Source organism: Triturus cristatus, chromosome 7 (assembly GCF_964204655.1).
Source record: "Triturus cristatus chromosome 7, aTriCri1.1, whole genome shotgun sequence".
Taxonomy (NCBI): Eukaryota; Metazoa; Chordata; class Amphibia; order Caudata; family Salamandridae; genus Triturus; species Triturus cristatus.
Genome location: NC_140590.1, coordinates 1,339,423,669 through 1,339,450,681, shown reverse-complemented (window position 1 = coordinate 1,339,450,681; position 27,013 = coordinate 1,339,423,669).

The following is a 27,013-nucleotide window of genomic DNA, read 5'->3' as shown; positions in this document are numbered from 1 at the left end:
TTTACGATTCTCGATTAGAGAACCTCAAATTGAGAATGCAATTTCAAGGGTGCCAGGGTGTCAAAAGGACACCCTGTTGCACCCCTGAAATGTGCATGTGTGCACATGTGGCACTCACACATGCCCTAAGGGCATGTATGTGTGCCACATGGCACTTTGAAAAATGCAAAAAAGTGAATTTTTCAAAGAAATCGCAAATTACCACCAACTTGAAGTTGGTGGTAATTTGCGATTCCTTATGGCCAAATTGCACTTTTTCTGTGCTTCTTACATTGCATTTAAGGAATCGTAATTTGCGATTCCTTAAATGCAATCGCAAAATAGGGAATCGCAAATTTTGCGATTCCTTATTTTGCGAGGCTGTTTTCCATTCATACATTCCACTTAGCCCAATTGCGATCGCAAACTTACAAAATTCGCAGAATTTCAACGTTTGCAATCGCAATTTGGAATGATACATATGGCCCTAAATAGATACATAAATAAATGCTAGCAACGTGCATAGTTCTGGCAGTTTTCTAAGTGAAAATGTCTGTTCATATGTTAACAATTCTGTTTGTGGAATTGCGAGTATGAGTGTGTGAATGTGTAAACGCTTGGATCAGTGAGTGAATGGATGGATGGATGTAAGCATGACTAAACAAATGGATAAATATTGGGTGACCTTGTGCGTGAATGATTGTATGCATGAAGGCTGTTTAAATCGGGAAACACGTGCACATACATTGTCATTGCTGAAGAAGACTCGAGAAGATAAACAAAAAATCCCAACTTAGCCCGTCCCCTAATGATGACATGAGGTGATAAATTAAAATCATGTAGCTGTGGAGGAAAGTTTTCACATAGTAAACATCCACAGTATACTATCCCATAAAATGGGAGTTTTGAGAAACTCGGAGAAGTGGATGCTTTAACGCCTAATACAGATCCCCATCGACACTCCGGCTATGTTACTAGTGAATAAATGACTGGACTCCGGCTGCTGGCTAGGAAGCCAGGACTGGCTAAACGTGTGGCAAATTACCAGCGGGCCTCCTCCGCCATGGCAATGATAGGCAGGCGGGGAGTGATAGGTGTACTGATTGGCAGTGCGCATGATGGTTTGCCCGGCCGTCTCAGGCCGGCCAAACTGTCCTGCGCACTGAGGCTCTGTCCAACCCAGCTGCGTTGCTGGGTTGGAGAAAGCAGGCAGCGTTGCAGGGTTGTAGAGAGCAGGCAGCGTTGCTGTGTTGGAGAGAGCAGGCAGCGTTGCTGTGTTGGAGAGAGCAGACACAGGTTCCCAGTCTCCCTAGGAGTACAAACCATCGGCACCCAGGCCAATCCCGACACTCCTTTCATGCAGCGTCAGTATTGGCCCAGGGGATTCTGGGAGCCTGTGCCTGCAGTGCACAGTGACAGAGCCAAAGAGGAGTGTCGGAGCATCAAACAGGTACGTTTTTTTATTATTCTTTTTTGTTGTTGTCCATTCCAGGTCCCCCCATCGCCCTACGACTCGCCACTTGGTCCAGACACCGTCTGCTACTGCTAATTACACGAGGCACCTTAGCAGCTATATTGGCAGCCACCTTAGTGTCATAAGAAGGACACTGGATTTTCTGTATCTATCATACTTTTTCAAGCATGAGACGCAGAGCATGTTTTACGCAGAACAGAGAAAGGAACCAAAACAAAAAAGTCTGTCCATGTCTGGATAGGTAAAGCATTTGACAGTGAACTTCTGCAGTTATTGGGCAGCATGAGCCTGCAGACATTTCTAACTGCTTTTGCTCTGGCTGTCTGCTGGGAAAAACAGCCATCACTGTTACCTAGCCAAACCTTTCTTCATGGCTTTAACGGTGGAGAATGGAACGGTCAATGGAAGAAATGTTTGCTTTCTGAAGAAGGCTTTCAAGTTTGTGACTGCTTTCACTCTTGGCAGCATAAGGGACCTAATTCTATAGGTTGCCGGACACAGTACCTATAAGTAATTGGAATAGAGCACTCCCTACATAACGAGTCTGAGAATATTGTCACGGTCACATTCAATTATCCTCTTTTATATGAGCCTTTTTGCAGATTCCGTGAAAGTCCTAACCCATCCCTTAAAAGAAACACAATGAAAAATATTTAACAGACATCACTTTTGCTGAAATTATCAAATTAAGTTTATGTGATGGGTTTTCAGCTCCTTTCTATCACCTCAATCCAAGCACATATAATTAACATCTTAACTCTGACAAAAGTATGCATTCATTACGGCTCTTAAAGCACACCAAGCTGATGCTATGGAAACTTTGCAAAAGTGTTATGACTTGTGTTTTGAGAAAGGCATATATGCAGTAACACAATTATGGATTTGCTGCATTTGCCACATAATCCATCTCGGATGCATAATCTGCAGATTTTAATAATGAAAAAAACTTTTTAGCCCAAACGATTAAAAAGTTACTGAAAACACAGTGACGGATGGTGCTGCGCAATAGAAGGCCCTTTGCAAAGGTTGACTTGTTACCTTTCTGTTCCTTATTGCCAGGGCTTTAAGAGAAATTAGAAAACTGGGGGGGTCTCTCAAAGGGGCGTGGCCAATGTAATTACGGGCGTGGCTTAAAACTCGTAAGCTAAAAATCTTTACTTAGCAAAGTGTGCCGCCCAACTTGTATTTTTCTGTTTCTGCAATTGTATCCAGATATATGACACAAGTAACATCATACCTACAAGAAGTCAGGACTATTGGCTTTGTCAATGGTTGTTAGTTGTATAAGATAAATAAGCAGCAACTATGACTTGAAACAGCTTCCACTTAAAGCCCTGGTGACACCACGACGATGTTGCTGAGAAGGAAAATCCAGAGACAAAGTGACTCTCTTTAAAAGATTTCCCTTCCCCTACAACGCTCTCCTGGCATTCTGTCATGCCGTAACTTCTCCAGTAGTGAGAAGTGAGCAGTGTGAGCATGCGCAAATCGAAGTGCCTGTTGTCACTGCAGTCCGGAATAATACGGACCGCCTATGCCAGGGCACAAAACGGAGCCCGACAGAGACCCGTTTCGATCCCTCTTTAAAAAACCTGCTGGTGCTCAGCACCGGTGAGACACGGCCCACTTGTCAGTCAGTCACACAGCTTTATCGGATCTTTTGTAAACAGACCATAAAAGCACAAAACATCATGGCCCCATAACCCAGCAGGAAATCCGAGCCGCAATTAAAGGCCTGAACCGTAATAAGGCGCCTGGACTTGACGGGCTGCCTAACATATTCTATCACACTTACTCAGATGCTCTGGTCCCCGCTTTAGAAGCAGTACATACGACTGCCATGGAAGCCGGTCATCTACCACGATCCATCATGCAAGCGTTGGTTACCTCATTGCCTAAACCGGGAGGAGATAGCATCGATCTGTCCAACTATAGGCCCCTCTCCTCGTTAGCAATAGAATATAAAATTCTGAGCAAAGCCCTTGCTAATCGCATACACTACCTTAATACCCTTATACATAGTGACCAGTGCGGGTTCCTGCCGAATCGTAGCACGTCCCTTAATATGAGACGACTACATTACATCATGAGGGCCACCCCGTCTGTTTACCAGGCCGCAGGATGCTTGGCATTAGAACTTTGGCAGGCCTTTGACTCCCTATCCTGGGATTACATGTTTGCGGCACTCCAACGATTCAGGTTCCCGTACACGTACCTTAAATGGGTACGCCTACTGTATACTTCCCCCACTGCCCGAGCCCGTACGGGGCGATATATATCTCAGGTCAGTATACAATTCATAGAGGTACGCGGCAGGGATGCCCGCTGTCTCCCCTACTGTTCGTTCTCGCATTAGAACCCCTAGCGGTGGCACTCAGACAGTCAACGGACCGCCTGGGAATACTCATAGATGGCACGACCCGCCTTATTTCAATCTATGCGGATGACATCCTATTATATCTTCGTGATCTGACTGCCGACCACTCGCTCTTTCCCGCTATTCTTTCCACCTTCGTACAGGTCTCGGGCCTTGCTATCAATCCGAGGAAATCTTTGGCCTACTTTTTCCAGGACATACCACACCCGGACGAACTACGATTTGGCACGTACACTTTGCCAGTAGCCCACACCACCTTTAAACACTTAGGCACCCAAGTATACAGAACGCAGACAGATCAACTCGAGGGCAACCTAGTGAAGGCCATAACGGCCCTTCGAGCTAGTGTGGCTTTCTGGACTTCACTGCACCTGTCGGTGATGGGGCGCATTGCCATCTCGAAGATGGTGATGCTCCCTTGCTCAGTATATAATTTTGTGAACTTACCCATTGTAGTTCCGCAGTCTATTTTTCATACCCGGAATGCTATATTAGTAGAACTTATTTGGGGTACAGGCCGTAGGAGAGTGAGCCTACAGAAACTCCAATTAGAGCCTCATAGAGGAGGCCTGGGAGTAACTGATTTCAGAGCATATTACTATGCTTGTCAGCTTCAATGGCTGTCTTTTTGGATGGCGGGGAAGAATTTGCAAGAAATTGGATATACTCCCAGAGACTTAGATCGGGGCACACTGCACTCCCTACTTCTGCCTCACATCAAAATCCCTGCAGACAGCCCTCCCCGGCTGAGGACGGCACTACAGTGCTGGAAGAAGGCATTATCATATACCTCTACAGTGACCCTATACTCAACGAATATCCCCATATTGGGTATTCCCACACCCCAGGGCAGGCTTACGAGGCCCAGGATCCGCACCTGGACATAGACAGGAGTAGAAGATGTCGGGGCTTTCTTTGGCGATGGCAATCTCCTTAACCACGAATCTTTTATACAGGCTACAGGTGCACCAACACATCTATACTTATTACACGCCGCAGTTTCCCACTATATTAAGAAAACATGGGCCCCGCAGCGTAGAGAACCACCACAGCATGACTTGGTCCACCTATTTACTATATGGGGAATGGGGGACACCTAGTTAAATGGATATACACTGTTATACGGTCACACGCCGCAGTCACATCCCTCAGAACAAAATGGTTCGAAGATACCGATATGGAACTCACGGATAAAGCCTGGAAGAGCATGCTTGAACATCCTAAATGAGTATCCCATAATGTCAAACTAAAATTCATTCAAACAATGGTCATATCTCACCCCACAGAGAATCCACCGTATGTTCCCTGAGGCACACCATTGCTGCCCCCGTTGTAAAGGGGACGATGCGGGCTTCATCCATATGCTATGGTCCTGCCCCCGCCTCCAGGATTACTGGAGAGGCGTTCGTCATTCCCAAGGCGAGGTCACACATCTGTCTGTTCAAGATAGTGCCCTGGACTGCCTCATGGGCCTTCGCAGACACACTGGTGCGCAGAAAGTGCAACAAAGATTCCTAGATTTGGCCCTCATACTAGCAGTAAGAGCCCTTACCATGAGATGGAAATGCCCCAGATGCCCGACGCTACCTAGTTGGCAGGACGACATGATACAATGGGGGAAAGCAGAGAGCGCAGCACTTCGGAGGGAAGAAGAGAAAGGACTACGAAAACGACCCATTTCCATGGAATGGGATATTATGTTACATGATTTCGAACTACTTGACCAAATATCCCCATCATGTACCCCAACATCATGATTCACGATACTACATTAGGACCAATTGACTTGAACCTTCCAAACCCTAGGTCATTTACTGCAGTACATGGGTAACGTAGGACCCTTAGAAATACTCTAATAGTCCCCCTAGGCTACTATAGGAATTAGCGTCAACAGACCAGGAGGACAAGGACGGTGGGGTGGGGGGGAAGGGACATAATTTAGGATTGTTAGTTAATTGAAAACATATATATGCTTTATGTTATTGATACCTATTTAACACTTATTCATGATTATCTGAAATCATAGATATTATTCGGAAGTACTTGTAGTTTATTTTCTGTCGTGATACTCGGCCACTGTATAGTAGATTTGCGCAATGTTCCTGTAGACACTGTAACAAAAACAAAAGACCTTATGTATCAATATTTGCATTAGATGTGATGTCAAGGTCCTCACTAAAGTATATTAAAAAAAAAAGCACAAAACATCATAAAAAATTCCCACACCAATAAATATACATATATACAAAGTTAAAATGACTACTAAACAATTTTGCTGTGATCCTGGTAAGACCATTAAAATCGTTTAAAAAAAAAACAGTTGATATTTAAAATTACACAATACTGCTAGGATGTGAACCCGCCTTTTTCCTCTTCCTAAAACAGGCCCATAAAGATGAGGCGACACAGAAACATACAGTTGGGTCCAGTAAGGCCTTTAAAAAATACATGGCCACCCGACATTGCCTAAAGTTGTGGTACCTCAGGATTGGAAGTATAAATGTTTTCCTTTCCTTGGAGTAATTTTTACAAAATAATACAATATGTAGGTCTGACTGCACGGCATGGTTATTACAAGGACAGGGAGCAAGATCTGCTAATTTTTATTTATTTTGTGGGTATCCCAAGAGTAGCGGAATCATATTCAATCTGAAGCGCAATAAAATGAATCTATACGGCGCATTGTTTATGCGAGATAAATAATGACAACCTTCTCCTGGTATTGATGGGACCAGATCATAAGCAATGGAGGAATAATCGATACGGGTCTTTTCCCTTTGGGCATATTTTGACCTCCGTACATATAAATCCGTTATCCATTTCTTTGTGACCTTTTTGAGGAGTCAGGCTCCTGAAAAAGTTTTCCCATCCCTAGGGCTTTCAATTCAGTCTCTACATAATTTAGCCACCCAATCCTTTTATAGTGATCTAGGTTACAGCAGTCCCTGATGAAAGTTTGGGTCAAGTCCACCGTAGTCCTCCGACATATTGAGAGCCACAGGATGACTGGGGCCAACCTTATGGTGTCACTCAAATAGGGAAGTCCCAATTCAAGATGTAAAATGCAGTTTGGGGCTGATTGGAGTAAAGACACACGATTTTTAAAGAAGGAATCTTCCATTTCCTGTAGCGAAACAGCATTAGCCCTCCCCCAGACTCCTGCCCCATATATTACGGCCGACTTTGTTTTAGCTAAATAAATATTTTTGATTGCATCCTGTGGGCTTCCTCCCAGCTTTTTTGCAGCTCTTCTGACAGCATTAACGTTCATTTGCATACCCTAGCCTCTTGTTACCACTAATTTAGACCACGAGTGATCGTTATCAAAGAGCACTCCTAGATATGAAAAGGAGTCAACCACCTTGATTTTCTTGCCTGCCAACTTAAAGTGTGGATGTTTCTCACCTCTAGTTGCTCTGGTCACAATTATGAATAATTTAGATTCATTAACTTTTAGATCAAGGGAGTCCATAAAGGTGGAATAAGCTTTGATTAGTATTTGTAAGGTTAACCCTGATCTAGCCATCAATACGGCATCCTCAGCGTACGCCAAGATCAGAAGGGGGTTTGATCGAATTTGGGCACATTCAGTGAGAGGGCAGACAGGGAGGACTCAACCCCGTTCGTATAGATAGAAAAAAGAAACAGGGCGAGCACACACCCCTCTCTTACTCCCTTTCTGATTTTAAAAGCACGAGTGCACTCCCCCTTCCTCCCATACCTTACACAAGCAGTGGCATTGGTGTACAGCTGACAAATAAATCCAATAATCGGCGGGTCGATGCCCATGGACCACAGCCTAGAGTGTGACACAGTCAAGGCTGATGTCAAGTCCATGAAGGCCATATATAGCTTCCCACTTTTAGCCTTCGAGTACTTCCCTATGGTTAGGGAAAGGTTTAGGCACTGGTCAACCGTCCCCATTCCTCTACGAAACCCATATTGTGCCTTCATAATTATATTGTGGGATTCGGCCCAATCCTCCAATCTGGCCAGGAGAACCCGACCCATAAGTTTAGCAGTGGTATCGAAGAGAGATATAGGGTGGTAATTCTTTGGAGAGCCCCTATCCCCTTTTTTATAAATTGGCACAATTACTCTCTGATTCCAGGATGGGGGCAGGCCTGCTATGTGAATGTTGTTAAAGATATTTACAAGTAAAGGGACCCACATATCGTAGGTATATTGAAAGAGGTCAATTGGTACTCCATCTGGCCCCAGGGCCTTACCGGGGGTACAGGATTCTAGCGCCATTCGGACCTCAGATACAGGGAAGGTTAGCCTTCCCTGAGGTAAAGTTTCCGGACAACATACTGGAGCGGATAAGGAAGTTGATAGACCAAATATTCCTTCAAAATGTCTCACCCATGCCTCTTCATCTATATGCACATCTAATACGGGATCACTGTTGTCTTTAAAATGTGGGGCATTCACAATTTTCCAGAAGAAGCTGCTGCTGCCTGAGATAGCTGCTTGCTCAAAGTCATCCCATGCCTGTGCCTTAAGATCTTTCTCTCTCGCTCTCCTCGCTAATTTATAGTCATTACGTGATGTGCGGATCCTAGAGTAATCTCTAGAAAGGATTTTTAGGGCGTTTAGGATTTTTAGGGCGTTTACGAGGGCTTTTTTAGTTTTAGAGCAAGCTAAGTCAAACCACCCATTGTTAGCAGTAGCATTTGGTGACTTCACCCGAGTAAGAGCTATTTTTATTTTTCGCCAAAAAGGTAGTTAATTGGGTAACCAGGTCTGAGGGCAATGAATTGTCTCCCAAGCATGCTATTATGTCTTCCTTTACTAACACTAAAATTTCTGGGACCAGATTTAGTTTTTGTGCCTGTGGCTATTTCAATTGATAGCCATTTTTCCTAGACAGGTTCGTGTCTTCTACAACCCGATTGTGTTCTTTGGGTTTAGATAAAATATTTAAGTAGATAGATAGCATGGCGTGATCACTATAGGGTTAAAATTGAGTACTCATAAGAGCCACTTTCCGAAGTAGATGTCCGGACACTAACACAAAATCAATAGTGGACTCTTGAGTGCCCCTTCTAAAAGTGGTCCCTTGCCCTCCCTCATTCAATACATTTTATATAGACAGATTCTACTGAAATAACAAGCTATTCAGAGTCTCGCCATACTCGTTATGTGAAAAGTGTGAGAGGAGATTACTATGAGAGTCTTCTACTCCACATACCCTGGTCCCGTTAAACTTACAAAGATGAGTATTGAAATCCCCCGCCCATATAAAATTCACATTGCCCCATTTTTTCCTTTTGTACAATTTCTTTGATCTCCAGTGCTAAAGCATCTACCACGACCCTCGAGTTCCTCCCAAACTCATTATTATAAAAGATAACAAGTGTGCAAATGGCCTGTTGCTAGGTGCCCAACTCAAAAATCTGGAAATGAGTGTGTGAGGGACCAACCAGCCTAACTTGAAGAAGATTAGTATTTGAAATTAAAGTAAGTAAGCCCCCCTTCGCCCTTCCAGAGGCTGAGGGAATAGCTGGAGAATGGAAGGTACGGAACCCCGTAAAGAAGGGGGGGTCTTTTGCCCAAGTCTCCTGAAATAATGCTATCTCCATAGATTGCCACTTATTTAACCAATGTGGGTTAGCAATTTTGGAAGCTAAGCCTGCCACATTCCACAATACCATGTTCGCCCTAGTTCCCTCACTATTATTCATACACAATGATATGGTCTCCGCAGGTCCCTGCGCGCTTGGTGCTCGAATTACAGCAGCGGGGACAACCTCATAGGGTAATGTGATAGATGGAAGCATCAATGGGCTACACTGTACTAGGGCCACAGTAGTTGGCCTTATAAATATTTGAGGGGGTGACAAGGTTAGTCAGTCACAAGCCTCCAAATTCGACAAAGCAGCAAATCTATTGTGTAATCTAATCCCAGGGTTTATGATGGGACCCTCATTCAAGGCAGTAAGTGAATTCGGGTTTCTAACCATGAGAACCCTCCCCTCGGTAACACCCTGGCCAGTGTAAAGGAACTCCAAGGATAAGGGTATTATCTGAGTATTCCTTAGAGCAGGGCTATAAACGTTAGCTAAAAGATAAGCACTTGCATGCGCGTTGTTTCTTGGTAACCAAGTTTTATTGATTTTGTGAGAGACCAACAAGAGAGAACAATACCAGCATTGTGTACAGTTATCAGTGCAAAGCAAAAGTGAAATAGTAGTACACCAGCATACATGAGTTGATAGGCAAGGAGAAGACATCGCTGCACCCATCCCAGTCCTCGGTTGTTCAGCAAAAGTATCAATCCTCTATCACCCCGACCCATTTGCCCCACGTTCTGCGAAACTTTTTCGGGCATCCTCTTGCCTTGTACAGGGGTCGTTCCTGTGCAGTGCACCAATCCACCCCCCTGCGCCAACGGGCCATGGTGGGAGCAGCCGAGTTCAGCCAGTTGGCCGCAATGTCCCTCTTAGCCACCATCAATGCCATGTTTAGAAAGAGTTTTTCAGCTCTGGAGCCATCCATCCCCTCGGTGATACCAGAAGCACATTCATTGGGTCAAGGGTGACCTCGCAGCCCAGAACTTCAGTAAGCTTCCCTGTCAGTGATTCCCAGTAGCCCGTGATTGAGGAGCAAAGCCATACCATGTGATAAAAATTGGCTTGTGGGTGGTTGCAGCGGGGACAGGAAGCATCGGGCCGGACCCCAGCGTGGTGGAGGCGCAGCAGTGTGAGAGGTAATATACTTGAACTAGGCGGAGCCTTGCCGAGGCTCTGACTGTTTTGGGAGCCATCAATGCGTCCCTCCAATTGGTGTCGTCCAGGGACCCGAGCCACCCCTCCCATCTGTCCCTGAGTTGGAATAGTGTGTTGGGGGTGTTGTTGGTAAGGGAGCGATAAATACGGGAGATCCCCTCCTTCCCCAAGTTACCGGTCATGATCTGAGCTTCGGGCTGGCTATATTCAGGCAGGGAGGTGCCTTCTGAGATATGAGAATGGAGGGCGTGGCGTAACTACAGGTAGCGATAAAACTGAGAAATGTGAAGGGAATACCGGGTCTGCAAATCTTGAAAGGTGCGTATGTGGTTCCCACCCCAGACATCCCCCAGTTGTGAAATCCCAATGAGATCCCATGCCCTAAAACCAGAGAGGTCGGTGACCTCCCAGAGCCATGTGCCCCGCTACAAAGGGGTATATTGGGTCAATTTAGCCGACCAGCGGGTATGGCGCAGAGAAGCCCGCCAGGCCAAAAGCACCCCACGCGTGACCTCAGGCAGAGTTTGGGAAATAGTGTCCCCATACAGCATCCCCTGAATGTTATGCAGGCCCAGGGTGTGCAGTTCCAAGTGGTATACCGGGTCTGACCAGCCCCCATTAAACCAGTTGTCAAGTTGCCATGGTTTCCAACTCCTCGGGATGGTGCTGATGCTCTATGGGGTCTACCTCTCAACTGCCCCCAGTCCGGAATAGATATGATACCCTCGGACGAATGAGGTAGTTGAGCGAGGGAAGGAAGGGTAGGAACGGCAAGGAGGGAGACCTGTAAATACACAAAACACACCATGAAACAGTCTGCATATACAACCCCTTCTAAGTCTTCGATATGCAATCCCCTCCCTTATTTTCCATATACCTGCAAAAACCTCAGAGGTTCTATTCTTTGTCCAATGAATGAGAACTAAAATGTACTCCACTCGATGATGCCGCAAAACGCAGCGGAAGAGAGCAGAGCAAAGTTTTGCAGGATCAACAGTAGAAGAACTATTGAACACGTCTAGCAAAGGGCAGCACAATCCTGTTTGTGCTTAATGCCAGAGTGTCCCCATGAAGCTCAAAAGTTAAAAAAAGGGAAAAGCAAACTTAGGTCAATGGTTTCTTATAAAGGAGAAATATGGGAATCCTCCGTTCAATAACTCAGAACACAGAGAATGTACTAAAGTTACAGCTATCCGCGCTTCTCTGCACGAGACCTCTGATACTGTGAGCGTCTCAGCCAACAGAGAAGGCATAGCTGTTCTTAACGCTGCAGCAAAGTAGAAGGCTGCACACAAGTGAAACTTACAGTTTCGGAGCTAGGCGAAACAGACCTCTTCCTCCCTTGAGGGACTCTGAATTCGCACGCTGTTCTCTCGTAGAGCCCGGAAATCCTTGGGCGGTCCTGGAGAGCTGCACGCACTCCTCTCGTAGAGCCCGGAAATCCTTGGGCAGTCCTGGAGAGCTGCAGGAATTCTTTCGGTTCTTGAAAGATCGTGGAAGCCAAAAACAACATGAATCATCGGCAGCGCTCACCGGGGTCAGTTGGCTTATATCCGCTCTGCTGAGTTTCACGTCGGTCACATGGGGCGTGACTTCCGGGTCCTCATGGGAGTTGTAGTCTTTGAGGTTACGCGCGTCAGACCGAGAGCCTGTTCAGTGGCGAACAGCGCTTTACCGGTCCCATGCGCATAACACCAGGCATGCAAAGTGAGGAGCCAAGTAGCTAAATAGTAAAGATACAGATTCGTCATCCCCAGTCCGCCATCGAAGGGTGGGATACGGCACTGGGCGAGGGCCAGCCGAGGTCTTCGACCTCCCCACAAGAACCTGGTGGCCAAGCTGTCCATCTCTCGGAACCACGATCGTGAGAAGGAGAGGTCCGAGTTCTGGAGAATGTAAAGGAATCTGGGCAGAACCATCATTTTGAATAGAACTATTCTGCCCATGGGGTTCAACTGCAGCACCTGCCATTTGAGGAGGTCAGCACAAACCTTTTTCACTAGTGGGGTTACGTTGAGTGACCAAGCGAGGTCGGGAAGGAGGGCGACCCAGAGCCCCAGGTATTTAAATGACTGTCGCCGAAGAGGTATCGATGACTGCCAATCAAAGCACTCGAGAGAGAGAGGTGAAGGGGGATCAGGACAGATTTAGCAATGTTCAATCAAAGACCGGAGGTTTGTTCGAAAAGACTCAGGGCCCGGAGACACCGGAGTCCCGAACGAGCTGGGTCATCTGCATAAAGGGCAATCTTGTCCTCCTCTAAGCCTGGCCATCTCCATCCCGTGATGAACTTGTCAGATCAGACAAGACTGGCAAAGGGCTCCATCGCCAACGCGAAGAGGAGGGGTGAGAGGGGGTATCCCTGCCTCGTATCTCTCCCGATGGGAAAGGGGCGCAACAGAGCTCTGTTGACTAGTACCTGGGCCCACGGCTTACAGTATAACGTCTTGACCAGGCTGCGGAAGGGAGCACCAAACCCCATTTCTGTCAACACCACCTCTAGATATCGCCAGTCCACCGAATCAAATGCTTTCTCGAAATCCACGAGAAGAAGGGATAAATATGGGGTCAGCTGTTGTCGGTTTGCTAGAGCAAGATGGAGGCGTCTAAGGCAGTGTCTGGTTCCCCGGAGGGGCATGAATCTGCGCTGGCCCGGGTGGACCAGTTTGGCCAGGTACGGTCTTATGCGGTTGGCTAAGACAGAGGCAAATATTTTGAGCTCCGAATTATTATGAGAAATGGGGCGGCAGTCGGGGCAGTGCTTCGAGGGAGGCTGAGACTTAGGGATCACCACGATGCTGGCCGTGTCCGTCTTGGGACAGAATTGGCCATGATCAGCAGCCTCCTGATATACTTCTAGGAGGAGGGGGACCAGCGTATCCCGGTTGAACACGTAAAACTCCTGTCGGAGTCCGTCTGGCCCTGGTGTCTTACCACCGGCCATGTGTGATTTGGCATCTTTGATCTCCTCTGGAGTGACAGGGACGTCCAGCGCTTCTGTCTCAGATTCGCTGAGTAGTAGAAGAGGGATCCATTCGCGCCGAAAGAGCTCTGGGACTGAGAGACTGGGAGGCTGTGCAGAATAAAGAGTGGTGTAGTATGTGGTAAAGCAGTGGGCCACCGCCACTAGATCACTCCGTCCGAGTCAATCACCACGGGAATGATACGATTGGCCATGGGGTACATGGCCAGACTGTGGAGAAGTTTCCAATTTTTATCTCCCCACCTGCATACTTGTGCCAAGGAGGACCTCCACATCAGCTTGGCGGCTTCCAGGGAGGCATGCTTAATCTCGTCCTTCAGAAACGCTAGTCTGCTATCTTGGGCTTCAGTTCTCTCCTAAAGGGTGAGCCTCAGTTAGGACAGTCTGGTCCTCCAAGAGCGTGAGGTGGGAGTCCTTCTTCGTACGCTGGAGTTTCAGCTGGCCCTTGGCGAAGCCCCGGATGGTGGCCTTACCGAGCCCTCATTGGTGGTGAAGTACTGGCGAAGCTCATCGCCCACTTGGTCCCTGAATTCCTTGCCCTGGAGAAACCAGGCGTTTTTACCGCCAGATCGGGGGCGTAAATTCAGGGAGGTTGCCCAACCGTATCGCCACTGGAGAGTGGTCTGATAAACCCCTGGGGAGGATGGTGATATCCCGAATTGCTCGACAGTCCAGGGCCGGCATGAAAACGTAATCTATTTGTGCATGCGCGTGATGGGATGCCGATGTGTGGGTGTACAGTCGGGTCATCGGGTGCCAAAGTCTCCAAGCATCCCCGAAACCTAGAGTGGCAGCCCAGTTCGACAGGAGATTGAGTGAGCAATTCTGGAGGTTGAGGGGGCCCTAGCAGTGTCAAGGTCGGGGTCCATAACTGCATTGAAATCTCTCCCAATGATGGTCATCCGCCGGGGGCAAAGCAGCAAACAGGGTGGCGAGACGCTGAAGTGTGGAGGTCAGCAGGCAGGGGGGGGGGGGGGGGAGTATACAGAGAGCAGGTTTAGAGGCCGGTCCCCAAGGCTCCCCTCCAAGATGACGAAGCAGCTCTGAGGGTCGTGGGTCAACTTACGCACCACATATGGAAGGGTACGGTGCACCAGGACAGCCACTCCTCTCGATCCTCGATTAAAACCAGAGTGCCAGACTCCGCCATAACCGTATCGTGCCAGGAAAGGACAGTGATTGCCTACCAGGTGGGTTGCTTGGAGCAACAAGATGTCTATGGTGTGACGCTGGGCATATCGTAGGACCGCTGTGCACTTGACCTTATCTAGCAGGCCATTAACATTCCAGGACATTATGTGGAGCGACGCCGCCCTGGCATAGTTGTTAGACATAGGGAAAGCGGGCAAATGATCGGACACCCAGTGTGGGTGATAGGTGTGGGCGAAGTGGTGTACTTGAACAAGGTAGTGGGTGCAAATATCTATATTGCTGAATTTTGACGCGCTTGCTCTAAAGCAGGAAAGGAATGCTGGTGCAGTAAACAAATGAAACAACCAAAAAACCGGGACAATGGTCCCCTCCCTCCCATTCCACCCCCCTCCTTATACTTCAGGAACGGAAGCATCTGTCGCCCTAACTAGGAAACACAAAAGAAGACCAAACTAAAACACTTGGGAATGGGGAATCGTGGCGGACCCCTCCGCATAGCAGGATGTTCAGTGGCAATGTCCATCGGGAGATAGAGTATTAAAAGTTTAAGCGCAGCCTCAGGGTTGCAGAACTGGCTGTGGCCGGAAGGTCATAGTGGGGTCAAGAAGGCCCTCTGGGAAGAATCGGGCTATGGGAGAGGTCCGTGTCCGCCAGGTCCAACAGCGATGGGTGGGGCGAAGCATTCCCAGGATCCGAGCGGCCTGAAGAGCCAGCCCTCCGCCCAGCGTGGGGATCCCCCGGGGGCGTTCCAGACGTCGGATGACGAGAGGGACCCAATGGTGAGTCCGAACGGGCCCGTCTTGGGCCAGTCTCCTGTGTGAGCGGTTACGCTGTGGTTGTGGGGCAGGCATGCCTCGCGGGAACCTCCGGCGTCACCCCGGGGCGATGGACTCAGGGCGCTGAGTCTTATGGGGCGCTCCTCCATGCCCAGGCCTCCTCAGGGGAGTCAAAGACGAGGGTCTTGTTCTGAAACACAACCCGGAGGCGGGCCGGGAATTGGAGCCTGCACTGGAGGTTGAGGGCACACATCTTTTGTTTAACCTCACCAAACGAGCGACGTTGGCCCTGGACTTCTCGAGTGTAGTCTGGGAAGACCATGATCGTCTGACCTTCACATTGGAGGCATCGGTGCTTGTGTGCTTCGGCCAGAATCGAGTCCTGGTCCCTAAAAGTGAGGATCTGCATTATTATCGGCTGCCCGGCCCTGTTCTGCACCTTCCGGAAACCCCACCAGGCAGAAGTTGTTTTGCCGGGACCTGTTTCCGGCATCTTCGGCCCATCGGTGGAGCTCTTAGGTATGGGTCTGGAGGCGAGCAACCTAGTCTTTGAGTTGGTGAACATCATCCTCTACGGTGGATAAACGGGATTCCGTTTCCTTAATCCGGGACGTAGCATTACGGACGTCTTGCCAGATAAGGGTCATGTCGATCCGGACTTCAGCAATCTTGATCTTCACCGAGGATTCCGAGGTATGTATGGCTTGAAGGATAGTGGTCAAGTCTGTAACGGAGGGGGTGTCTTTGTCCGCAGTTCCTCCGGTTGCCCCAGGGTCCGTGGTTGTGAACCTGTCCATTTTGGTCTGCGTTGTGGGGTTCTTTGGGACCCGATCTCTGCCCATGGTTGTCACTGAGCAAGGCTGGAGGTCTAAGCGGCCCTCTGACAGTCAGGTGGGGGGGAGAAGGAGAATAGGAGGATGTGAGGAGAGGGGAGGGTGGCCACCCGCTCCCCTGCCATCTGTCTTATGGCCGAGACTCTCCCCAAGCAGCACCCCTCAGGCTCCCATGCGAGAACCCAGGCGTAGAGACCCCTGAAGCGGGCCAGAGCAGGAGGAGGGGCAACGGCCCGCACCCCCCCGCTGCCCGATGTGACGGCCGAACCCCTCCAGGAGGTACCTGTCCGGTGCAAGGCCTCAGTTGCACACCAACGGTTCCACAGTAGCCACAGGAGAGGGGGTGAGCCACCAGCCCCTCGCCGCTGTCCGAGTTAACAGGCCACAGGAGCCGGGCCCTCGGACCCCACGCCAGTCAAGGGGTGCAGCCAATCCTACTCCCGTCTCCGGTGGCCCACACTGGCAGCAGCGTCACAAGAGCTGGACCCCTGAGGTCAACAGCAGGGGCCCCTGGAACGGACGGCCGATGATAAGCTACTGGGAGCCGCAAGAGCAAGTCAGAGGTGGGGGGACAGTAGAGAAGGCCCTCCCCTAGGACCCCACGCCGCTCGCTGCATGTGGCCAGTTCCACCCACCCCCCAGGTGGTCTCTTATGCCAGAAGTGTGCTCTGGGTACAGCGCTGCTTAGAGTGCGTGGGAGTTTGAACTGCTCTTTTTAAAAAATATTGTGATTGTGTGCAATTTTAAACTTTGTGACTGTGTGCTAGTTCATTTACCTGCTAGCTGTTCTCGCTGACTGCGGTGCCCGCCTGTTAGAGCGGACCCGCCGGTTGTCAGCGTTCTAGCTTTTCGCCCGGCCCCTTTCCACCACTGCCTACAAAACACCGGATGCAGCGACCGTGCCCGTCGTCATCCGGAGCGCGACCAGCGCCAGAACCCCTACCCATTTTCCTAGGCTGGTTTACTCGAGAAATGAACTCATGAGTTTCAACCCTGGTTAGTGGCCTCACCCTAAACTAGAACCGGATCATAAAAAAAAAAAATCCTAGGCACTGTAATATTTGCGGCCAAATGACACTGAATTTAGGTATACCCTACACGAGCAGCATTAGGGAAGACAGTCTTTTAACAATCAGCACAACAATACTACACAGGTCAGAAGGGTTTCACAACCCAATATCCAACCACAAAACACCTCCGATCAGAACCCTAAATCCATCAGTTGCTTCTTAGTCAATGCTTGGTCAATGAGTAAACATAAACACGATTTAGAGTGCCTGATTCAATTGGAAAAACCAGATCTGTTTTTTCTAACGGAAACGTGGGCAAATGAATCAAGTAATCCCGACTGGAACAATGCAGTCCCGGCGGGTTACTTTGTTGTTAACACTGATAGGATTGGGGCAAGGGGGGGTGGGATTGCTTTAATCTATCGATCCTGTTATAAGGTGAGAACTGTACCAGAACCATCACTGGCTGCTGAGGCTATGTTTTTTAGCGTTAAATTCAACAATTGCAAATTCTTCCAGGGGATATTGATTTACAGACCACCAGGTCCGAGATCCTCTTTCATCACCTCTCTCCAGACCCGCCTGGAATCCTGTTTTAATACTGACTCCTTTACGGTGCTAGGTGATCTTAATTTTCATTTGGATGCTGTTAACAATTCTGATACAACAAGCTTGACTGACAATCTAGCCAGCTTTGGGCTGACTCAGATTGTTCGGGAGCCAACACATCAGGCAGGCCATACGTTAGACAGCATTTTTACAAATAATGGACTTATTGAGGCGAATAGTTCATGACCTCTACTTTGGTCAGACCACCATGTTGTTCACTTCACTATTAACATCTCACATACTAACATGTGTCGTAGGAACAGACCCCCTCTGATTAAACTACATCCTTGGAAAAAAACTATGTCAACAAGAATTGATTACTGTCTTGAAGGAGAAACCACCAATAGACACAGACCCTAATGAGGCAGCAATTAACTATGATAACTGGATGAATCAGGCAGTAAATCTGCTGGCACCGGACGCGACCATGAAGGCTAAGAGAAGGCTTGTATCATCTCCATGGTACTCAGTGGAGCTTAAACAAATTAAAATCAAATGCAGACATAAGGAACGCATTTGGAGATCCAATTATAGTATGGCACATAAGAATGATTATTGTTCAGCCTTAAAAGAATATAAGTGGGCAATAACACAGTCAAAGACAGCTTACTTCACCTCCAAAATCCAGGAGGCCACAAATTCCTCAAAGGAACTGTTTAAAACAGTAGCTGCCCTGTCGCGCTGTCCGCGAGGTACCGTCTTTGTCCCAGACCAAACTTTTGTGGACAAACTTGCGGTCTTTTTTCAGAACAAGGTCCAGTCTGTCTATGATGAACTTCTCAATTCATCCGAAGTCAGTGGAAGGAACCTTCTAGAGGTACAGGAAGAGCAGACCTTCCAGTGTAGCTTAGCTCAGTTCTCCACTTTAAGCGAAGAGCAAGTGGTAGACTTACTGGTGCAAACCAAGTCAGGGTCCCCACTTGACCCTTGTCCCCCATATATTTTACATCTGGCATCGGAGGAGGTCTGTACATCATTGACCCCACTGCTAAATCTAGTCATCAGTTCAGGGATTTTCCCTTTGTGCTGGAAAATGGCCTGTATTCAACCTATCCTAAAAAAAAACACGTTGGAGCACCTGAAGGCTAAACACTACCGCCCGATCTCCTGTCTACCTTTACCCTCCAGAATCCTGGAGAAAGCCATGAATTCTGAGTTGACGGCCTATTTAGATTCTAATAACATTCTTGATTCCACCCAGCATGGTTTTAGAGCTTGGCATTCCACAGAGTCAGCTCTGATCATGGCTACTGAGGAGATCCGTAAGGTGATGGACGGGGGTGGTAGGGCTGCCCTGATACTGTTAGACCTCACGGCAGCCTTTGATACCGTAAATCATGCGGTATTAGTAAGTAGGCTGCAGGCCGTCGGTGTCAGTGGCAAGGCTCTGGCCCTTCTAACATCATTCTTGTCCTCCAGGGACAATATAATACACTGGGAGGGATTTAGGTCAGAACGGTTCACTCTCCCTGGTGGAGTCCCCCAGGGCTCGGCCCTGTCCCCGACCATGTTCAATATATACGTGGCCCCACTAGCCAGACTAATCAAAAGTCATGGTCTAGTGCTCGTGTCCTATGCTGATGACACGCAGCTAGTTGTGTCTGTTACGCAAAATGGGGACATGTCAGCTGAACGGTTTTGCAACTGCCTTTCCTCACTGATGTCGTGGATGAATATAAATTTTCTGAAACTCAACACCGAAAAAAACGAGATCTTAGAATTTGGTCAGAAACCTTCAATTTGGAGCCAATCATGGTGGCTCACCGAAACCGGAACCTACCCGGTTCCGGTGTCTAAGGCTAGAAATCTCAGTTTTCTGATCAACAAAGATCTAACACTTGCCTCTCAAATAAACCAAGTGGCCTCAGCCTACTTTTTTACGTTGAGGGTTTTACTGAAGATTCTTCCTTTCATTCCGTTCTCAGTGAGGAAAACGGTGGTAGGAGCCTTAGTTCTATCAAGAATAGACTATTGTAATGCCCTCTATCTAGGTGCTGGAGTATAACAGCTCACTAAACTTCAGTCACTGCAAAATGCAGCAGCGTGAGTACTGCTTGGTTTACCTAAACATCATCCTACTTCTGCCAGTATAAAACAACTTCACTGGCTTCCAGTGAGACGGTGGGTGGAGTTTAAAGCCCTCTGCCTAGTGCATAAAGCCCTCTACGGAGGAGGGGGGACAGACCTACAGTCTTTATTTCCCCGTTACGTCCCACCGCGTCGTCTGAGATCCACGGACACTGGACTAGTACTTCTTCATCTTTTTAGGCTGTCCCGGTTACACATTACTCAGCGCCTCGGCAATAGTGCGCTCTACAAATATCTTCAGTCAGTCAGGGCCCCCAGGTCAACAGCGTGGACTCGGGCTATGGGGCCCGGTGGGGACCAGACCGGCACCGCAGGATCAGGGCAGGTGAGCGGGAGTACCTGGAGGGGGCCCCAGACCCCGCGCTACACGACCAAGCAGCCGATTCCACCCTCCCAGGAGGCAGCCTAGAGCGTGCGGGGGGCACCTCGCAATGCAGTCCCAGCCCCCCTCTGCCAGTAGGGCACTCACCACAGCTCCCGAGCCTTTGCACTCTGGATCCCGAATGGCCCCTCTAGAAGGCGTGTGCGCCGCAGATCATCAGTTGCAGCCAGATCCTGGCTGATGGCAGTCTCCGTCCCCGCCGCCCGAAAAGGCAGCGGGCACCGCAGCTTTGCCGCAAGGGAGCCAACAGACTAGTCCTAGTTGTCTCAGGCCACCTCAGCCCGCACAAGGGAGGCCGGACCCCACGCTGGGAGCGGGGCAGGAAAGCGCCGGCAATAGGCTGCCAAGTCAGAGTCTTGGCCGGCCGGGAGAGGGAGCTGCAGGCGGGCATCAGGTGGCGGCGGTCCCCTAGGTCGCCCAGGGAGGTAAGCAGTCTGCCTTCTACGGTTGCCTCGCCGTATCTCCACAGGCCACCCCTGCAATCCCGGTTACGATGGTAGGAACCTGGGCTGCACACCTCCGGTGAGTTCGTGTGCCACGAGTCAAGGCAAGGAGGTCGCCATCTTGTGAGCGAGGGCATCCTGCCGGCATGTCGAGTTCAGAAACGCAGGGTCACGGGGAGCCCTGCGGCTGGCAATTTATACCAGCAGTTGTAGTGATGGATTGGCAGTGAGTTGTAAGGCTGGATAGCTGCAGAGACAGGCGGACCTCGGGCGGATGACGGAGGGGTCCAGGAGCACTCTTAGAGTGCGACTGCCATCTTGATGCGCCAAGCCACGCCCCTCGCGTTGTTAAAATTAATTACCACACAATCACCGCCAAAAGCTTTTCTTTGTCCCCCCCCACCCATCCTACTCTCCTGGCCATAATGATTACATGAGCCAGCTGCCTCTTCCCCCACTCAGTCATCTTAATGTTACACAGTAACCAATGGAGATATTTGTCCATTAATTGGCTCGTAATTTCACTTTGGTTTTCACGGAGGGGGGGCACCTTTGCCAGGACTAAGACCAGTGGGGCAGCAGTGGGTGGAACTGGAAAGTTTGTTGTGGAAGGTACTCTTGTTTTGGTAGGTACACATGTCGCCCTGCCTGGTGCATTGCTCCTTATGTTCCCTTCTGGGCTGGTAATAGCTGACAGGTTAACTCCCCTTCATTCGGCCCTGGGAGACACTGGGCGGCCCATGTAAGGTTGAAATTGGGGGTAACATTTAAGAGCTGTGTTGCGACACTGGTTAGGCCACCAGGTAGTATGGGGGTTGGCTGCGTCGTTATTGCCGATAAAAGTGGCCCTGTGGTTCTCTCGATGGTACTAAGTCAGTGATTGTAGATGTTATCAGTGGAGAATCATGCAGCGGGGGCATTCAGGCAAGTAAAGTTCGATTCTGAGATTCTAACTCCACCAGGTGCAGATCTATTTGGGACAAACAAGAATGGGTGCCATTATATCGTTTAGCCTTAGTGTAATCTCTGACCAGATGGAATCGGGTTGCAGTATCTAAGATGGCAGAGTGTTAGATGGCATTGGGGGTACTAATGCTTTAGAGTTCGTGGTATGCACCCTTATTTGTGCGGTTTTGGATTTAGGAGCATAAGTATTTTTCGAATTTTGGGGTTTTGCGCCATTAGTTGCCCCCCCTGCTCTGGTTCGCTTGGCCGGTGGAAGAGGTGAAGAAGAATCCAATAGGGAAACATTCTGAGAAGAACAGTCTAGACCCCTTCCTGGAACTCTCTCTATAATCAGGTTTGGGGAAGAAAAAACGGTTTGGTCTAATGGAAGGGCTGGTAAGGTTACGGGTACTGGCAACTGAGTAGCCGGGGAAATGTCAGTCTCGAGGGGTGAGGGCGAGCCTTGAAATAGGGAGGTCGGGTCCAAAGAGAAACGTCTTTCGTGAGCTCTATCTCGTGCGAGAGAACGCTGGCCGCTCCGACTAGAAAGAAGTCCAAAGTGGCTCTGACCCCCCCTTCAGTCTTCTCTTTCAATATCTTTCCTTTCACCATGGAAACAGCCGGAAGAAGTAAAAAATGGACAGTACCTTAGCCAGGCGCAGATGAAAGGAAGTGGGCCCAGCCCAGCCTCTTCCGGACTCCGATGGTTGTAGACGGGCCCGCCCTTGGCCAGGGCGCATCCCGCGCCACGGTTCGGCATCCCTCTTTTAGTGCGCTCGAGAGGCGCTAGGGCTTCTGGTAGCTGTAGTCTTCCTGTCCCAGTCCTGGTCAACAGCAGGAGAGAACAAGTGATTAGGAAACACAGTACGGGCACCCAGGAATGACCAGAATGGCCTACAAGGAGCCACGGGTCGGCGTCCCTCTTTTAGTGTGCTCGAGATGCGCTAGGGCTTCTGGTAGCTGTAGTCCTCCTGTCCCAGTCCCGGTCAACAGCAGGAGAGCAACGGTGATCGGGAAACACAGCACGGGCACCCAGGAATGAACAGAATTGCCTTCAAGGCGCCAAGGGTCAGCGTCCCTCTTTTAGCGCGCTCGAGATGCGCTAGAGCTTTTGGTAGCTGTAGTCTGCCTGTCCCAGTTCCGGTCAACAGCAGGAGAGCCACAATGATCAGGAAACACAGCACGGGCACCCAGAAATGACCAGAATCGCCTAGTGTGCCGCACGAGTTGTATTTTTCTGTTTCTGTCATTGTATCCAGATATATGACACAACAAGTCAGGACTATTGGCTTTGTCAATGGTTGTTAGTTGTATAAGATAAATAAGCAGCAACTATGACTTGAAACAGCTTCCACTTAAAGCCCTGGAGACACCACGACGATGTTGCTACTCCTGCGTTTCATAAAGAGAAGGGAAATCCAGAGAAAAAGTGACTCTCTTAAAAAGATTTCCCTTCCCCTACAATGCTCTCCTGGCATGACGTCATGCCGTAACTTCTCCAGTAGTGAGAAGTGAGCAGTGTGAGCACGCGCACATCGAAGTGCCTGTTGTCACTGCAGTCCAGAAAAATATGGACTGCCTGTGCCATTACACAAAACAGAGTCCGACAGAGACCCGTTTCGAGCCCCCTTTAAAAAACCTGCCGGTGCTCAGCACTGGTGAGACACGGCCCACTTAAAGCCCTGCTTATTGCTATAGTTAGGTGTTGAACCGGTACTAATGAGCTGGGACCTATGCCCAGACAGGGCTAACAAGTGTAACAAGCAACACCACGTACACGACGCATACCCATGCAGGACAGTTATAAAATAATTACTTGGAATGTACGGGGACTGGGGTCCATATACAAAAGGCACAGAATCCATGCACAGTTAAACAGGCGGCATGCACATTTAACATTTCTGCAGGAGTCCCACCTCACTTTGGCTGAGGCAGCCAAATTACGCAAGAAATGGAGAGGCCAGGTCTTCTCCACATACTACTCTGCCTTTGCCCAAGGCGCCTCCATCTCGATATGGAGTGGGGTTCCCTTCAAGATGCTGGAACAACGGGTGGACCCAATGGGGAGATATATACTAGTGAGAGGTACCTTAGATGGCGCACAAATAGTGTCAGGGAGCATATACGCCCCTAACTTTGAGCAGGATACATTCCTTTTGAATCTCAACCCTATCCTTGCGCCCTGGACAACATAACCATGGATACTCAGAGGGGACTATAATGCTGCACTAGATATAGACAGGGATAGATCACACCCTCCCCTCCACGGGGCTGAGACAATTAGACAGGTCGAGGCATTGCGCAAATGGTCGGAGGGATGGTCACTGGGGGATGCCTGGCGACTAAAGTACCCTAATAGTAGGGAATACTCTTTTTTCTCACACCAATTGCACACTAGAATCAACAGGATCTTTTGTTCCCTCCCTACCACCACCCAGATAACACACGCAACATATCTGGGAAAAACCTTCTCAGACCATAACCCTTTAGAGGTCACTCTTGCCTGAGATAGAATCCCTACTCCGGTTCCCACCTGGAAGCTATGGCCCCAAATTCTCGAAGACCAGGTATTTCGTAGCACATTATCTGCGGGAATCACCAACTACTTCGCAGAGAACGCTGGCACTGCCTCCTCGACGCAGGTGGAGTGGGATGCATTCAAGACGGGGATCAGGGGAATAGCAATTAGCACCACAGCAGGGATCAGGAAAGAAATACATAACAATGTCATAGAGGTTGAAAATTCGTTGAATAAGTTAGAGCAGGACGCAGCTGCGGACAACACCAAGGGAGCAGCACTACAAGAAGCCGGCATTAAACATGCAGAGCTAATAGAAACTGTTAGCAATGGTATTTCTGGTTGGCTAGGGCTTGCACCAAAGCCAGGCAGAAACCACCACTCTAACTCAGGGCTGGGGAGTTACACGCCAAAGATAACCCCTGCTCACCCCCTTGGTAGCTTGGCACGAGCAGTCAGGCTTATGTGTAAAGCGTTTACTTGCGCACACAGCAACAACACCCTAGGCCCACCACAAAAGAAACTCCAAACAAGGTTATATATAAAAATAGCCTTTGTATTATACCAAAACACATTAGATAATATTCATACAATTTACACTGTGCTAACTGGCACTGGGCAGAATTTTACAGGGGACTATTTACACAAGACAGGGCCACATGGACCACTGTCAGAATTAGCACAAATCACTAATTGTAGATGTAAAACATATACCAAATGTAACACAAATTATAACTGTAGAGCACAACCAGTACCTACTGGTAAAAGGTAAGTACACCCTACGCAATCCTAAACACATTAGGCATATATCACGCAGGGAACCCTGACCTCACTAGCATAACTTATACTAGGAAAACAATCTCCTAAGCATAGACACATTTAGAAATAGGAATAAGCATAAAGGCAATGCACGTTACGCAAAAGTACACATGTAGAAATAACCATGTACCCTAGGTGAGGGCACAACATAGAAAAACTGTCCCCAGGCCGACTTGGCCTCTCAGGGGCTCAAACGCCCTTTGTCCAAAATGTCAGGGCTGGGCTGCCAAAGCAGCGTAAGCAACAGCGCACCGGGGCACAACCTAAACATTGCAGCTGCCCACTAAGTGCTGGGCAGCTGTGAATCAGATAAGGCCTGGCACCACTGTGCCTTTAGAACAAAGATGCAGCACGTTGGAGCTACACGGGGCTCTGTAAATAATCATGCCCTCATGGAGCGCACTGGCTCCTGAGATACTCATGCGCCAATTAGGAGGAAAAACCACTGAAAGAGCTTGTCCCCAATGTTGGAGCCTCACGGGCTCTGGAAGCAACAATGCTCAATGTGGGAGCCACACAAGGGCTCTAAACAACCATGCTCCTCTTGGGGGGGGGCCCGCTGCCAGACGGGGCCGCCCTGACTCTGTGTCTCCGCCACCATCTAACTCGAGCCCCACTCACCTGAGCTCTTTTCAGAACTTCCCCGGGCTCTGGAGTGGGACTGGCACTCTGCTTTCCCCTGGTGTAGCGGGCGGGGCTCTTCCTCTATTTGGAGAGCCTCGCTGGCGGCGGCGGTGTCTTCGTATTCACCCGGGCCCCCTCCTGGGACCCGGGACTCTGCAGGGGCACTCGGGGAGGCAGGGTAGGCTCCCGTTCACTCCCATCTTCTTTCGACTGTCCCGGCGCGGACTCCCCTCTCACGGGGCTTCCCTTCCCAGAAGCCCCGCCCACGGAGTCCCTGCCTTCCGGGTCGCGCTGGGCAGCGGCCCGGAGGGACTTCTATGTGCGGCTCGGGCCGCGGCGGTGATTTTCCTTCGGTCTCGGTGATGCGGTGTCAATACGGGGTAGGCTCCCGTTTCTTAGATAAAGAAAACAGCGGGGTGGGCTCCCGCCACCGGCACTAGTATGCGGGGTGGGCACCCGCAATTTAAATAAGTTAATGATGCGGCATAACGCGGGGTGGGCTTGTGCTTTTCCTCGGAGCACGGGGGAATCCTCCACCCCTCGGGGAATTCTTGAACTGCTCACGAAGCACAGCGCTAAGCAAAGCGCTTTTTAGGGAATAAAAGCAACCGCCCACAGTCCAGGGCTAAAAGTAAAAAGCTCTCCCCAGCTGAAGGCAAGGTCCAGGAACAAAGTCCTTAGGAAGGCAGGGGGGCAAGGGTTGGGCCCAGGGGCCAGCTCACAGGGCCCTCCAGGCAGGGAGGCAGTCCCCAGTGGCGGTCCTCCTGGCGCCCAGCAGCAGCAGCAGGCCCCCCTCCAGTTAGGATCAGCAGAACATTTTACATGGGGTCACAGCCCCTTTTTATACACAGGTTTCTTTGTCTCAGGCTGCAGGGTTAAGGAAAAACCAGATGCAACTGGTTGTGGAGCACTCTGTTGTGCTCAGCCCCTCTCCCCATTCACTGGACAGGCAAGGGACATCAGTCGCACCACAGGGGGCGGAGCCAGCATTGTGTAGGGAAAGCCCAGCCCTATTCAGGTCCGAGGTGCACTCCTCCCACCCATCTGGATGTAAATCTCCCTATTCACCACTGGGGCAGACCCATCCTGACTCCTGGAGCCAGGCACACCAGCCAATCCCAAGCCAGACAGTCACTTCACATTTATTACACAGACACGCCAGCTTCTAGAGGTGGCACTTCTACACTAGACACAGTAACGCCGCACACATCATCCTGCAGCATTCAATCTCACAAGTTTGCACATACCAAACTCGACCCTGCACTCCCCA